The 15,081-nt window shown below is 30.1% G+C and overlaps 1 protein-coding gene across 2 annotated transcripts in view; it reads left to right on the top strand.

The window, feature by feature from the left end:
* The window catches only part of LOC129002575 (regulating synaptic membrane exocytosis protein 1-like), a 276,072-nt gene that overhangs the window by 456 nt on the left and 260,535 nt on the right, over positions 1–15,081 (top strand). The window lies entirely within an intron of this gene.

Genomic DNA, 15,081 nt, shown 5'->3' with positions numbered 1-15,081 from the left:
ATATTGTGGAGGACATGATATTATAATAGAGTCAATATAATGGTGATTAGGTCATCAAATTGAGGCTACTATGTTACAAGTATAGTTACCATAATCATCACCAAGAGTTTTTTTTTCTAATTGCAAAAAATAAAACGTGTTTTAAGTTTTAACAATATGAAATACGTTACGTAGATACAAATCACCCATGTGCACATTTAGTACCAAATGTTAAACGAACATACAATAGCTGTATACAAATAATTTCACTTCATCTATTTTGCGATATAGACTTTTTTAAATTGCCGATTCGATAGTAAATTAATATAAATATAAGTTTTGATAAATAAAACTAAACGCATATTATTATATCATTAGAGACAAAATCACAGCCATTAGATCATTATGTTAAGGCTATAATATCAAAATAGCCATATTTGAGATATTACATCCAATTATAATATGACAATCATTAAGATAAACACATATTGCATGCAAAGTCTAACTGAAATGAAATCGGAACGAGCATTACGAATTTATTAGGTATCGAAAGAAAATGTACCTTTATAAAGTTAGACAAAAATAAAACTTTTCTTTCTTTAAGAGGGAATAAAAAATGTCAGTAACACGTAAAATTATCATGTTAATACAACCTAAAAATATGAATTATATTGTAAATTATGAAATACTGTAATTTTAGTCTTAGTTCATAATTTAAGTCATTTATAATTCTTGCAAAACGTATAATCCCATATCCTATCCTATCCTTCTTTCGTCTTTGTATTGGTGACAAAAAATCTCAACTGTAATACAAAATAAGAAATGCACATCTTCAATTTTGAGTTCTACTTAAAATTACCCCTGTTTGAAAGCATCGTTCTTTTAGAAGTCCTAACTTTGAGTTTTAATTATAGTAAACAAAAAGCTACTAAAACATTATTATTTGTTAAATTAATTTAATAAATTATTTATATTATATCAAATTATTAATTTTGAATCTAGTTTTGTACTATTTTGAGGTCATCACGATAAGTAAAATTTCGATCTAAAAATTCACGATGACATGCTTTCCTTACGATGTCCGTGCCTTAATAAAACCACTGACGTTAGAACATCAAGCTGCTGATAATGGGTGGAATTCTTACATGCATGAAAATAATAAAAGTATAGGGGTCCGTAACATAATGGAAAATGAAATAGTGTACATCATGGTCAACCATAGGGTAAATTACTTTATTGATTGCAGAAAGAGTTGATCACACCTTTATTTAATATTTATGCTGTACCGTAATACGATTTATTGGAGATCGTAAGCTTAGGGACGTTTTTCATGGACAAAGGATCTTGCCTGGGGAGGGGACGCAGATGAGAAAAGAATGGGGGTATACAACATCCCATCGTATGAAATAATTACACTCTCACCATCGATTTTAGGAGAGTTTGTAATTTATGAATACAATGGGCGCTTTCAAGAGTAAGGGAAACTAAAAATCGACTTGCATTTAAAATTGCATGCAGCAAACAAACGTTCCCACCGACTCTTTAATCACCAGAATGTTTACTGCATCGAAGATTGCATTTTGTGTATTGCGGACCAGATTGTACTGCTTTGGAACTACTTTATTTCCTTTAATATTGCTGCGACTTGAGTATCTAAAATAGTGCAATGTTAATTAATATTTGTGATGTACAAATGACATTATTCTCTAAATATTATAGGCATAACACCTAATGAATGATTGATTATTTTTTCTAAAGGTGGTGTATAATAATTCACCTAGTAGTGTATATCTCAATTAGTATTTCAGCTATTGTTTACAACATAAAACATTTAAAAAATTCAAGAATTTTTTTTGAAATTTATGTTTGCTGTAATTGATGTAGGAAATATATTTCATTACTTCTCACTATTGTTTATGCTATAAATTATGAACTATAAACATTTTTATGCTATAAACTTAAAAAAATAAGCTTTTTAGCAAAATATATGACATTTAGCTGTATACATTTAATACATTCAACGCATACAATACATGATCATTTAATCGACAAATTAGGTTTACATCATTGCTCGAAATGAAACTTCAAAACATATGTCAGTTCAGTTAATCAGTTTATAAATAAAACATATGTAATTGAAAATGTAATCAATTGTTGCGTATAACCACACACAGTGATTTATACAATTTTGATTAATTGTTCAGGCACAATTTTAGTATTGAAAATACATACTAATAACTTGTTTATGAGAATAACAAATTGAGTGTCTGTTGTCTGCACAACTCAGTGATGCCATTGGTTCTATGACTATGTTTACATGAAGCGAGTAAAAGGAACAGACTATTTGTATGCAAATGAGTAAATGACCACAGACCGATTAGGTAATGATTTTCACTCCTATCAGCTGTTTAGAATCGAGTATTGTTTTGTAAAGCAACTGTTGCTTTGTTACTTCATCAGCATTATTATGCAATATTTTGTTTGGGTCCAATTTAGCTGATACAAAAACATCCGGTGGTAACATTTATTAATGCTCATGTTAAATTAGACAAGATTTTATTTTTTATTAACTGATTCTTATTGACGTTTTTTACTTGTTCAAATGTTTTTATCATTGTGAAAGATAATTTTGGCATTATATTCTTTGAAAGGTTTTCATCAAAGCTATGCCTACCTTTAATTTCCTAGCTATCAAAAATATTACCCTTAAGTGTTAAACATTAGGGTAACAGCTAACATATCAGTTAACATACTGCTTTGTAAGCTTAAACCAATAGATCAAAAATTAATTTAGGTTCAGTTTAGAGTAATAATAAAGAGCATGATAATATGATTTCTAAAGTATCTTCCCACTCGATTTAACAGCCTAAGATAATTTATTAAAATACTTCAAAACAAGAAATAAAATGAATTATTAGTTATTTTTAAACATAAATAATTAGGCATAAGTTAAACGTAGCTGAATTTAAAATTTATTGAGGTTGACTAAAATGTTTGACCGTCAGCTTTTTTTAATATTTTTACTTAATCTACAATTGATTAACATATTGCTATAATGATGGTAAATAATGATAAAACAATGAAAAAACTAGGGTGTGTGTCTTCAGGAAAAGAATGTAGCTGAGAAAACAATTTCAAGGTACGTCAGCTTCACTAACCTTCGAGAAGGGTTGAAATATTATTTGGGCGTGACGACACTACTTGGAGACAGAAAACTAGTTCACAGTTCCGATAGGATACATTTTATACAGACATTGTAACTTTTAATACTTTTGGAGAGTAAATCAAGAAGTTATTTATTTAATACTTGTAAAAATGCATACTTTATCAATACAATTTGCAAGGACAAGATGTGGATTTGGTAAGGGATATACAATCAAAATTGCTCGATTTTCAATCCATTTATAGTCCCATAATCTCAGAACTCAATATTTGGTCAATACTGTGATTACAACCTTTTATTTCATTTAGCTTGTTTAATAGTCTAAAGTAACAAGTTAAATCAAAACGGTAATACATTACTGTCATATTGATTTCGGAATGATTTTACTTTCCTAAATAAAAAAATTAGAAACTATTATTAATTTTTGAAAAATCTAAGTTAGAGAAAATTTTGCCCGTGGCGTTTCTTGTAATGCTCCCAGATAACAATAAAACCTTGCCTCCACGTCACTGCTAACATTGTGAGTACGTGTTCTCTCGAAATTCTACATTTATTATAAGACATTGAAAGTCTTTCTATTCTTGCACTGTTTTTACGATATGGAGCTTATAGTTTAACGTCTAAAAGATCCTCGTTACGAAGTGAAAATGATGTGATTAGCTGTGGCAAGAGATGATTTCGACTTTACAATACAATTATATCTTACTAATATTATAAATGTGAAAGTTTGTGTGTTTGTTTGTTTGTTTGAAGTCAATCACGCATTAACTACTGGACGGATTGAGCTGAAGTTTGGCATGATTATAGCTAACATTCCCGATTAACATATAGGCATATTCTTATTTCAAAAATCCTCTCGGGCTCCGCCCCAGTGGTCTGTGGTTCCCCATGTTAACCTTATGAGTATTCATATTTAAAGCGAATAAAGAATTTAGTCAGCGGTTTCAACTAAAATTTTGGTTCTATGTTATGCAAAAGCATTAAAAAGTTACAAGATTTACCAACAGGATGCAGCATTAAAATCCTTTTTCATTTATGAAAACATTTAGTTTGAACTAAGCAGCAACAGAAAACTGTGATACGCAACGAGAACTGACAAATTAGGATTGTTTACAGTTATGTTTATGTTATTAATTTGATGAAAATTTGTTATATTTTGCAGATTTTTAAAAATTTATATTTCTCTATTGTTTAGGTGAACTGGTAAAACATTATAGCTATAGTTAATGTGTTGTTATATAGTCAATGATAATACTATAGTACACGGTAAATTTAAAGAAGCAAATTTTATTAAACTGTGTCCTCCCCAATTGCAAACGCAAACGTCGAGTAGAACTGCAATAAGCATCTTATACTTATATGCCAACACCGTACGAAGGACGGGTACTCTGCGAGTAGTAATAAATAAACTTAAACAACGTACTGAAACCAAAGACACTATTTTCGTCAACAAACGTACACTAGTAGTCCTTCGTATTAGGTCATGTTACAATGTTGTATAAGGTATTATGTTATGTTAATTAGAAATCTAAAAAGAAAAAAAAGTTAAGACTACGATGGACTGGCCAACCATGCAATTAAATTAAAACCAATAAAGGTAATTTGTGAAGCAAATCGAATATGACCATCAATGGTTGTAAATGTGTCCACTATATAGAACTCAACACCTGTATGTATTTGTACCTACTTCATTTGATCTTCTGTAAGCAACTGATCAATACTCATATCTTGCTTTCTCTAAAGCCCCCCTAATGTTATTTTGATAAATTGAAACAGGATTATACTTAAACTATGAAATATGATTATGTTTAAAATATAATAAAATATGACCATTTTTTATACAAAAAAATAATACTCCAACAACCTTGATTTATTTTTTGAATTAAGGTGACATTGAAGGTACATGAAACTCGACATCACATTATTGTTAGGAGTTGAATCTATTGTATTTAAGCAGTCACAAATCCCTGGCTCAAGTGTAAATTATTTATATGTTTGCATAAATACTTCGAAATAATTAAACCATTAAATAATTAAAATGACCTAAGTTTAAACTTAGCAATACATCTTTTATACATAAAGTAGTATCGCAATAAAAGAAAATTCAGATAAGGGAAAGTATCTAGATTAGCACAAATGATAGGTATAATGGCCGCCCAAATGACACCCGGAGCCGCCCATATCATTTGTTATTCATGACGTATTATGCTGTCATATTCAAACGGCCCTCGAACGTTTGACAATACACTTCGTAATGTTCGATGAATGCATTGTATTGCAATTGAGCAATACCACTTCAGCTCTGACGTGTTGTCAAATCTCGCTTTAATACATAAGGGTTTTAAAACGGTGTAAATAAATATTAAACTTGTTAAAGTGAGTTGAAGATTACCATCGACTACAATAGTTGCACTTAATCATACTGAATATTATATTTTCTCTTAGAATATCGGTCATTGTTGTAAGAGGGGAAAAGCGACATGTACTGTGTTTTTTCTGTTTCATATATTTTTAGTGAGGTACTGAAGCATTGCAGGCAGTTTCGGCTCACTCAATATCCGGTCACGTCATGTTTAAAGACATCACCACCGATGTTGCTCTGCTGCTGCTATAGATTTAAGTTAGTTAAGTTTTCTGTTAAAATGCATGCTGTGTTAAACTTAGACTTCTTGAATCCACATTGTAAATTGGGGATCTTGCCGTTGGAATAAATAAATAAATCACATCAGTTAAGGACGTTATTTTTTATCTTTGATGAGTAAAGTAGCCATCGGAGAACATATATCGTTTATAAAAGGTTTAATTTACCTGTTGCGTCAATTGATCCTTAAGTTATGAAATAACTACGGCCGTTTCGTCCTGCTAAACGAGTACATCTTCAGGTTGTCTATGAACGTTAAAATACGGCCTTTTCATCCGTGGATGGAGTCGTCAGCACATTTAGGACACATAACACGAAACACATACGAAACATTAAATATTTACAATTAAAAACTCATCATCTAACGCTACCGGTTACGCAACTCTCGTGTTCGGACTACTTGGCCAAGTTTTTAAATGTAAATATTTTAATGTTTCGTATGTGTTTCGTGTTATGTGTCCTAAATGTGCTGACGACTACATCCACGGATGAGAAGGCCGTATTTTAACGTCCATAGACAACCTGAAGATGTACTCGTTTAGCAGTACGAAACGGCCGTAGTTATTTCATATCAATTGACGCAACAGGCAAATAAACCTTTTATATTTGCATTACCTTGATCCAGAGGAACCCATCATGATATATCTTTTTATCGTCTTCAGAGAAGAAGAGTGGAAACAAACATAGTTTTGCCAACTCTACAAGCCATGGTATTAAAAATATTACTTTTAACGTAAAAAATTGGCTTCGTAATTAAAAAAATGACTGGCTTACAAACACAATATAGCTTGATTAAAAGCTGTAGAAGATTGCAATTTTGGTTTTTCATAAGAAATTATTGAGAAACCTTTTAGATACAACACCAATCCTTTGACTTGTATTTGAATTATGTGAATAAACTAGGTATATTTTAAAGTAACTCTTTTAGACTAGTAGTCTTTTAGACAATCTAGTTTATTAGTGTCGGAAAATTTACTGGGATATTCAAAACTAATGTAAGGAACTTAATTAAAAAAAAGTCACATGCCGTTTATACTACTAGCAGGTTTTGATAAAAAAATCGTCATTCTAAAATGTGAATTTGAAATCGACTGAATATAAGCCTGAATATTTTGAATCTAACACATTGCCCTTGTAAGCACACTAAACAATTGTTGTAAGCAGTACTTCCTCTTTGAAATTGATTGCCAAACATCTCCCGAAGCTGTTTTATATAAATAGTTTGTTAATGAAAGATGGTGCCATAGCTTATTCGAATATTGTTTTGGAATTCTTCCATTGTCAATGAGACAAAGTACCAAATGAATGTTTTCCAAGTAAAGTCAGCGTATTAGAAAGTACATTCCGCCCGTAGCGTGTCTTGTAATACTCCAGATAACAATAAAGCATCGCCTCTACGTCGTCGTCAACATCACTGCTACGTAGTTACTTTAAATGTTACATTTATTCTGTAATTTTATTATTTTTGTATTTGAATCCATTAGCCACGTTTTAAACATGTATTTTTCTACACCAGAAGCACTGTAAGCCAATAGAATAGTGTAACTGAAATTGATGAGTAAATTGAAAAAGCATTGCCACATGAATTAAAAAGCTACATTTTCATAAATATTCAAAACAGTGTAACTATGCTATGTTCATAAAATAAATAACACTGATTAATCTGGCAATCCATAAACTTGTTTTGTCTGTTAAAATCTGTACTTCAGTCCAAACTAAATGTGTGTTATAATTGTTAGACTTATTTATCACACAAAAAACAAAATTATATATTAATGTAAACATAAATTACTATAGTTTTACCACTCAAAGTTATCATTGTCCATCAAAATAATTGGTAAACACATTTTTAAGTTCTCCTCGATACAGCTAATAACTTTACAGTAACCTGGTTATGCTAATAAATCGAAAACTAGCTTAAACCATCTTAAACGTCAATGGATTTACCAACGTTCTGATTAGAAGAAAAGAAAAGCAGATAGAAGGTTATTTTTTGAAGTGAATATGAAATAATCAACAGTAGAAGATGTAAATGAAGCCCAAGATGGAAATTATTGTACAATATAGACGTGATTTCGGCCAATTTACAATAATATAATAAACCTTTTTAGCATTTCGTGATTTTTGATTAAAATTTTGTTTCTTTAGCGCATACAATTAACTACTAACATCCAACATGTAAACAAAGATTGTTACCATTCTTATTGCTTAAAGAGGAGTTCTTAATTGCAATTACCTTTGAAAATATTGACTGATTGTAGTAGTATTCAAAGTAATTGCTGTGTTTATTATTGTTTAAATAAACTCGTTTCTTTATTACAATTCCCTTGGCGTATATTATAAAAATGCAATAGAATAAACAAAGACAGAGATCATACTGATGCAGAAGCAGATGTAGTGGTAATGGTAACCCAATGGCGCCCGAGCGGGATGAATAACTTGGTATTCATAACGCATTATGTTGTCATATCAGAATGGCTCTCGAACATTTGACGATCACTTCGTAGTAAACAATGAATGCATTGTATTTCAAACGAGCAGTATTACTTCAGCTTTGACAGTCTGTCAAGTGTCCTTGTTGTGTAAAAAAGATGGGTAAAATTATTTTAATTCATTGATTTTATCTTTATCGTCTTAAATCTCCTAATTGATCTGAGATATTTCCTTGCGAAGAAAGTCTAACTAAATTTTAAATTGTTTTGGGATTTATAATATCACAATATTTTATGTAACCATAGGACTACAGATTTGAAAATTGTCTATGTAAATATGTGTATATGTACACGTATATGTATTGTTTATTTCTCGTCTTCCAAAATTTATATGTGTCTTCAATGAGTTAATTGCAACAATGTTATTTTTAAGATATTATTAAGTGTGATATAACTGAATAGTGAGAAAAAGTATTAGACTAAAAAAATCATTTATCAAAATTTTAAATAATTGGCATTTATTATAAGTGATCATGAATAGCCCGTGTCCAAAACTTGGCATTATACAATATTATTTATCAAATTATAAAACATTTGTTTTTAAAGTTAGATTTTTAGCAGTCAGGAAGTATTAGTTATCTGAAAGGATTTCGTGCATTGCAAAACATCTAAAATTATGTAAGATATATTTGCGAAAATTTTTATTAAGTTAAATGTTACACTAAAGTACATTTGTAAGTTATAAAGGATTTCCCTTAAAGCAGAGCAGGTTTAATGGCAAGGAATGTGTCTGTTCCTGACGGTTACTGTGGTTCACAAGAACCGCTGGGAAACGTACTGCAAATTAACACAAGTAATGGATCCATTAATCAGTGAGAAAGAGCATTATTTAGGTAAAACACATAAAGCTTTTCTTAAGCTTTTCTGAAAACTAATCTAACAAATTGATACTTACGTTTCTAATATTAAGGATTCTTTCGGCTAAGATTAGGAGCTATTGAAACGTAGTTAAGTAGGCGAATACACGTTATTTCTCTTTAAAAAATATTATCTCTGACATATTATTCTATGAAAAAAATGGCCATACCATTCTAAAAAATAAAAAAAAACATTTCTTCCAATCTAGGAAACAATCTAGAAAATTCTTCTAAGACTCTCTTAGAGACTCTCTTCTTCTTTCTGATCTAACCTTAAGTGGTTTCCGACGCAGAAAAGAAACCCTTTAATACTTTTCAATGAAATGGCGACCATACCCTGACCAATACATGAAATATTTGTTTAAACTTCTTATAAAAATATTAGTATTAAGTTCCAGCGAATGATAGGTATATTTTATGTCACTATATCCATTAATTAAGTACTATATTTAAATAAGAAAGTAAATGTCTTATTATAAAAGCAAATGACATAACATAAATTAAATGTTTAATAATAATCTAGGCTATTATACACTAGTTTAAAGAGCTTGTGCATGAGAAATATTTTGGGCTATTTACTAAATAACCAAGTAAATGTCGTGAAATGTGCAACTCAATTCAACTAAATAATTCGCATTAAATTGGTCATTCATAAATCGGCACGTATGCTGAACGCAAATAATGATTTAATAAATACAATATTAAACTATCGTATTGTAAACTGGTAATTGTGTTTTCATAGAATTCGCGGATTCATTTATGAGTAATATTTGTAATCATCATTATTTGTTGATGCATATTAATTGCTTATTCTAAGTAATGAATATTTACGACCGATGTGCACTATGATTTGAAAGGTGGATATTTTCCACTAAATTACGTCAGTAATCGAGACACAATAAGTTATTTTACGGGGATGAGCTTAAGCAAATTTTGATATTACAAACCCTATGTTTTAATCCTAGATTTTGTGTGTGTACTGCTACAGGAAATGTACATGGATTTAAATATGTAAAGGTCAGTGAGTTATAAAATTTATGTCAACCCATACGTGCCAAATATGTTAAATAATATAAGTCGATTAGATTGTTGGTTAGTTGTTAGAACTTTGAAACAGGACTACTGTTAAAACACTTATTTTTTACAATTTTATTTTGTTTTCTCTTGTAACTTTTATCTAGTTTAGACAAGAACAACAATTAAAAACAAACGACATCTGAAACACATACTTTTCCCATTAGCTTGTCAACAACCTTTGCCATGGGTAAGCGGAGAGAGTGACTGATTTTTCATCGGAAAAATCACAAAAGTTTCAATAGCTTTTGAACAGTAATTTTTACAGAATATTTTGGTTATACTATTTTGTTTAGGGCCGGATTTATAACATACAAAATTTTATTAATAAAAATGTTGGGTTGTATTTTTAAACTTTTGCTTTTTTATAAGAAAGTTACCTGAAAAATTCTTGATTTAAGAAATCTGGGGATAATAGTGATTTGTGCTCAAAAACCAAATTTATAAAAAATCTGACCATATATGTAATCTGTAAGCCTGTGCACTCACACACCCACTTAAACACACCGTTTACCTCTACAAAAACTACTCTTTAGGGTACCCAAAACCGATATCCGTCCAAATTCAAATTTGAAAACAATAACTTTTCCGTATACTATTTATGGAGAGACTAAAACAATTTGTGTTTTTACATCATAGTAAAAACTATTTGAATTTATTTCTATTTAAAGTACAGTATTATCAATGTCAGTGTATGATATTTTTGTGTTGTGATGAGGGCAGGGAGAGGGAGGTTAGGGATAATCTGTCATCCAAATAAGTACCTTCAAGAAATTTACAATTTTCTGAGACTATAAGCTCAATATTATAGATTTCACTGGTCAAAAAAAGTTGAAACCCTGTACATTTATATTATAGACCAAACATTTAAAATCCAAAACAAAATAAAATCCTCTACGATTTTTGTATTATCTTCTTAAGTACACTAAAACTGTCAATATGTTGTCCTTAAATATCTGGTTACGGGTTCAAATACTTTACAATTAATCTATGTAACAAATATACCCAATTTATAACGAGTAGTCAATGTTTATCACTCACCTGCCCTTTCATCACCGTTTACTCGCACATTTGATTATAAGAATGGACTAAAAATTTTAAAAGCTTAAGTAAAATACATTCTTCTGAGACTTCTGTGTCCAGTCCACTAAAACTGGAATTTACAAATAATGTTGTTCCAAAATACCTGATTAAATGTTCTAATCCTTAACAATTCAACTGAGTTACAAATGTACCCAACAATTAGTACACTTAGTCACCCTTTAACCCCTACTCATTTGGTTATCAATAAAGGTATTCAAATAAAGGGTTACATAAAACTTGATTAGATGTTTAGTATTTAAAATTAACTCTAGCATAATTCCAATTGCAATTTGAGTGATCGGAGTTTATATTCTCATTATAGAGAAGTTTTACTGCAGCAGTCTTCCAATGTAGGGCAAGAACATGTCTTGGCTACAAACCTAGATTTTCTTCATAATTTGGCAAATGAGCTATGCGCTATCTTGTTACAGTTTATGAAAGCTTGTAAAACATAATGATGTTATGTATGTTTTACAATATATGATTGCATTATTGTGGGGTATTTATGTTACTATATAAACATGTTGACATGTTGGAGACGATCACGTGACTAACGGATCTGAATGGCGCAGATCAAATAGAGTACATGTGGCGATAGTACATGAACCTGAAAAATCTTACTTTATACACAAAAATATCAATCAAAAATATGGTGGTTACAATAATTCAAACAAGTTGTAATTAACAATAATTTAAAAGGAAGCTTACAACCTTGCTGATTATTAATAATTTAAGATGATTTTCCAATATTTATTAGGTGTAGCAGAAGAGCATACTTGTTCTGTAAACCGTAGCAACTTGGAAAATGTCGATAATCTCTTGATCTCAACCAATATTAAGTTCTCGAACTAAGATTTTATTCTGAGGTAAAATTGAAATTCAATGTCAAGAAAAAAGCAGGATTTACAAATTCTGCTGTGGAAGTAAGATAAGTTAATTTCAGGTTTGTTTTTATTAGGAACTTACGTAGCAGATTGCAATCAATAGCAGAGTTACTTGACGTCCCTCGAACGTTAAGAAATATCACCATATAACACATGATTACTATTTGTGGAAAGGGAAATGTTAGCTTACGTAATTTGAGATTTATAGATTACTCTTAACCTATAAAATTGTATACAGCGTCGAGATATTAATATTTTGAAACACTTGAGAAGAAATACTTAAGATGGGAATTTAAATGTATTACTGATATAAAAAGATACAGCAACAACATTAGCAAAGCAAACTGTCATGAACGAGAGGAAATAGGGCAAATACACAGATAGCATACAATGGCTCTCGACATTTGAGTTATTGTTTTCTGTATCACATTCAACATGACAATAGCGTATTGGTGACATCTTTTGTTGCATTGTGTAAAATACATGTACTTTAGTTTGTTTATATTTGAGGTGAGATTTGATTTTTAAATTGTTATCATTTTGGAGATTGCAAAGCTGTTTCTTTAAGGCCACATTCAAACTTCTTGTATGTTAATGTTTTAGTTCAGTATACATTTTCATAAATCTAAATTTTGGCTATTAGATCCAGTTTATAGTATAACTCATATTTTGATATATATTTCCCAGATCGAATTGTAGATAGGCCTGAGGTTAATCACAGCAAACATATCCAAATGACCGCTAGTATACATGAACAAACGTGTTGTGTAAAAAAAATATATAGAGTAATTTTAGTTTGACTTAACATTGACTTCTAGTTATTATTCTAATGACGTAACAGTATTTATTAAAGTGTTGTATCATTATATGATTAACACAGCATTCAACCAGCTAAGTTATAAGTAATAACACTGCTGTACAATAGATAGTATGAAAGAATGTTATTAAAAGTTCCTACCAAAAATATAATTTTACAATACTCTTAATGAATACAAAATATAGATTCTACAAAAAAATTGAAAAAACTGGAAACATTTACCACACTGTTGCAGTATTTCGCAGAGGGAAGCTGTATTATTTATACATATTTGTTACTCTCCTGCTTTTACTTGATAATATCAATATCCTATTTTAGTCAGTATTCAGGAAATCAGTTAATTTAATAAATTGTATTTAGCTGAAACATTATTCGTATGAAATAAATCTTTTGTTTGTTTCAGGTATTGATTATTGTCTGTGATTTTCTGTACACTGCTTTGTTTAGGTATGTTTAAATGTAACTGTTATACTTAGTACTATTTTTAGTAATATTTTTATTAGTACTATTTTTAATTGCATTTTTTATGTGTCATTTTTTATGTTGAGCTAGGCTGATTTAATGTTTATTTTTAGATTATTATAATTTATTCTACTGACCACACAACTTGTTAAAGTGATCAGTTATATTTCCAATATTACAAATGTTCATACATTGTTAATTTTTGATGGAAATAAAATCATTTATTCATTATTCATTTATTCAATTTGTTTTAATACTATGATTTAAAATCCACCACGAAATGGAAAAATACAGTGATGAAGTAATAATAAGATTATCGTTGACGAAAGCAAGGGAAAATAGTTTTTAACTGCACCTTTTACTTTGGTAACTTTAATAGCAGAGATAATTCAAATATAAAAAGGAAAAGAGTAATTATGTTGTATAAATCTAAACTTGAAAAATTACGTACACTAAACATGGCTGTGAATTACAACTAAAGGAATTTAATCCTTAATTATTTACAATATAACACACAGTTATATTTCCGAGTTGTCTGACAAAAAATAGCTTCATGTGTACAAAACAATATATTTAATATGTTTCCATCCAAAAAATATTAGATGGGAGTAAGGCAATTACAAAATTATAGACTTTAAAAATTTATGTGTTAGAAAGAAACCCTTTTACCTATAATATCAAGTCTGTACAGTATGAGGTGCACTTTGCGGTGGATGAGGTGGAATAGTTGTCATTCCGGTAGCATACCGATGAAATTGTCGTCATTCCGGTAGCATACCGATGGAATTGTCGTCATTCCGGTAGCATACCGATGGAATTGTCGTCATTCCGGTAGCATACCGATGGAATCGTCGTCATTCCGGTAGCATACCGATGGAATCGTCGTCATTCCGGTAGCATACCGATGGAATCGTCGTCATTCCGGTAGCATACCGATGGAATAGTCGTCATTCCGGTAGCATACCGATGGAATTGTTCCCCAGTTTGGACGTGTGGTGAGTTGGAACTGTTGTATAATGTTTAATTTTCACGCAATTAAATGTAAGGTGAGCATAGTTAGGTGAAGGTTAGTAGGTTACTAGATAGTGAAATACTAAGATATAATCTAATGACATACTAAATCAATATGTACTACCACTTGTGCTGCCAATTCAAAGTGTAGATTTCATGTCAAAATAAGAAACTCAGAACAATACTTCTTCATTGCCATAACACTTTAACTGTTTCACTTTGAACAGCTTTTGGATATCAAACTTAAATTGAAATGATAGATAAAAGTTATAAACTTACTGAGTTTAAAATGGCTTCATAAATTTACTTTTAACGGTAAATAAGGTACAGTACATGTATTTAACTAGTAAAACCACAGAAATTAAAGATTCGACCATAAATATTTGTAAAGGAACGACTCTGGTGATTCAAAGAAACTTAAACATAATCTTCGTTTTAAGGATAAAATATGGTAGTACAAATTCTGTCAATCTGAGATTCAGATAACGTTTTCAAACATTTTATTAACTTCGAATCAAGTAATAATACGTTACTTTTATGTATTTTGTGACGTTATTACTGATTTCATTAAAATAAATATCGACTTAGTGATAACAAGACAGCAATGTAGTCAAAACG

This window comes from Macrosteles quadrilineatus, unplaced genomic scaffold (assembly GCF_028750875.1).
Source record: "Macrosteles quadrilineatus isolate MER2022 unplaced genomic scaffold, UCM_ALF_1.0 Scaffold_9__3_contigs__length_116548681, whole genome shotgun sequence".
NCBI lineage: Eukaryota > Metazoa > Arthropoda > Insecta > Hemiptera > Cicadellidae > Macrosteles > Macrosteles quadrilineatus.
Note: the sequence above shows the minus strand (reverse complement) of the source record. Positions and strands in the feature narration are given on the sequence as shown.